This window comes from Nanorana parkeri, unplaced genomic scaffold, assembly GCF_000935625.1.
Source record: "Nanorana parkeri isolate BGI_ZX_2015 unplaced genomic scaffold, ASM93562v1 scaffold588, whole genome shotgun sequence".
In the NCBI taxonomy this organism is placed as follows: Eukaryota; Metazoa; Chordata; class Amphibia; order Anura; family Dicroglossidae; genus Nanorana; species Nanorana parkeri.
The window spans coordinates 325,817-328,049 of record NW_017306856.1 but is presented as its reverse complement, the minus strand read 5'-3'; the positions used below and the strand labels follow the sequence as shown (position 1 = coordinate 328,049).

Below are 2,233 nucleotides of genomic sequence, written 5' to 3'. Positions count from 1 at the left end.
CCCAGTCCCCGCCCTCACTCCCCGCCTTGGGGGGGGGGGGGGGAGGGTGACATTTGAGTATGACACACGATCACAGCTGCTGTGGTATAATTTCTCTGCCACCTTCGTGTTGTCTAGGAATATATGGATATATATATATCTGGTCATATGACAGAGCTGTCATGTTAACTAATTGTGGTGACATGACCCGCGGCGGTGAAGGACGCCCGCTGAGGGCTCTGGGCAGCTGCTGAGTTTTTGGGCTTTCTTAGGAAGTGGCCGGTTTATTTTAAACTCCCTCGTGCCGGGCTTCCCCCATTGCCACCCCTGCCGGGCGAGTGCTCTAGTCTCAACTACACACAGACAAGATTTCAAAGCTGTAATGGCAGAACTATATCTAGAGCACACCATGGAACTCCTATGGGGCCCAAAGTTGTCTGGCTGCAATGTGATCTATACAGGCAGCAATAGCTCGGGGCAAAAGCTGAACATGTACATAGTGTCTTTTCCTCTATAGATTCTCCATGTAAGTGATTTATTTTCTGTGTCACGGGGGGGATGGGCTGTAAGCTGGTCATTACAAAGGTGGAGGGGGCCCCTTAATAGTTTTGCTATGGGGGGCCCTTCTTGCATAGTTGTGACCATGGACGGCTGATAGGATGGGTCATTTGCCTGTTGGACCTGTTTGGTGTTCATTTGCTGGTAACAGGGGAGAGGGGCTGTGAGCTGGTCATTACAAAGGTGGAGGGGGCCCCTTAATGGATTTGCTATGGGGGGCCCTTCTTGAATAGTTGTGACCATGGAAAGCTGATGGGATGGGTCATTTGCCTGTTGGACCTGTTTGGTGTTCATTCGCTGGTAACAGGTGGGATGGGCTGTGAGCTGGTCATTACAAAGGTGGAGGGGGCCCCTTAATGGATTTGCTATGGGGGGCCCTTCTTGAATAGTTGTGACCCTGGAAAGCTGATAGGATGGGTTATTTGCCTGTTGGACCTGTTTGGTGTTCATTCACTGGTAACAGTCTTTAAATATGTCCACTCAGAGTGATAATTATAGGTGGGGTTGACTTGGTGAGATCCACGCCATACTTGCAAGCTTTGTTCCCACCCTCCAGAGGTTTTTTTTTTTCTCTTTGGTCCCGCCCCCCCTCGGTGTATTTGAGCTCCTCTTGTTCTGTTCTCCATAGTATGAAAATTTGGATGGTGGAACCCCCCCAAAGAATTTGGATGGATGGGATAGCGGAACCCCCCTAAGAATAGCTGCGGATGGTAGTGGTGGGGCTGGGGACCAGAGCAGAGACCTCACTAATAAAGTCCCTGAGATAAGAAACTGCCAGGGGGGTTAAAATCTTCAGCAGCCACCAGACATCTGTTTTGGGTGGAGGAACCTCTTAAAAAATGAGAGAGAACTGACAGGGGGTGATGGAGGCAACAGAAAAAAATACAGATGTCATAAGAAATAAATCTTCCATGCTAAATAACTGCATGCTGTAGACATTCATAAATGAGAATGATCTGACTCCTCCCACTGTCTCTTAAAGGTATAACTACAATTTTTTCCCCTCGTGTGTTGTGTCCCTCGCTCCCTAAATGTTGTACGATAGAAATCTGAACATCGATTGGATGTGCCGCTGACCATGGCGGATGTTGCCTGGTGTATGGTGTTGCTGCAAACCATCGATGAATCGCTGGTGGATGACGGACACGTTTTCTAATCTTCAGTGTCTGCGGTCACTCTGCCAACACCCAACCCACCAGTCTCGGTTTGAATGGTCTATCGTCGGGCTGATGACTGTCGTTTTAACCCACATGTGGCCGATGCATGCGTCGCCTGTATAGACATGCACGCTCGGCCGACAAGCGTTACGTAGACGTTCCTCCCGGTCACCTTTTACACAATTGCTAACTTGTATCGAGTTTCCTGTTATTGTAATGAGTTCTTTTACTTCTCGTAAATGTGACACCGCCACACGGGGTGTAAAACTGCTCAGTAATGTTTAACCCGGGCGAGATCGAAGATTGAGGACCGAGTTGTGTGCCCGTTGTTGGTAGAGGAACGGGCAGAAGGTGAAGCCCCCTCCCTCCCATAGCTGGGTGTGTCCGGCTCTCGCTCTGTGCTGTGTCTCTGAGCTCTCTGCTGTCTCTCTGAGCTCTGTGCAGTCTCTCTGAGCTCTCTGCTGTCTCTCTTCTCTGTCCAGTCTCTCTGACACCCTGGAGGTGGAGTCCTCTCCAAAGGCAGCTGAGGAGTGGGGGGG

The 2,233-nt window shown here is 50.1% G+C and overlaps 1 protein-coding gene across 1 annotated transcript in view; it reads left to right on the top strand.

The window, feature by feature from the left end:
* The window catches only part of PLEC (plectin), a 225,016-nt gene that overhangs the window by 71,105 nt on the left and 151,678 nt on the right, over positions 1-2,233 (top strand). The window lies entirely within an intron of this gene.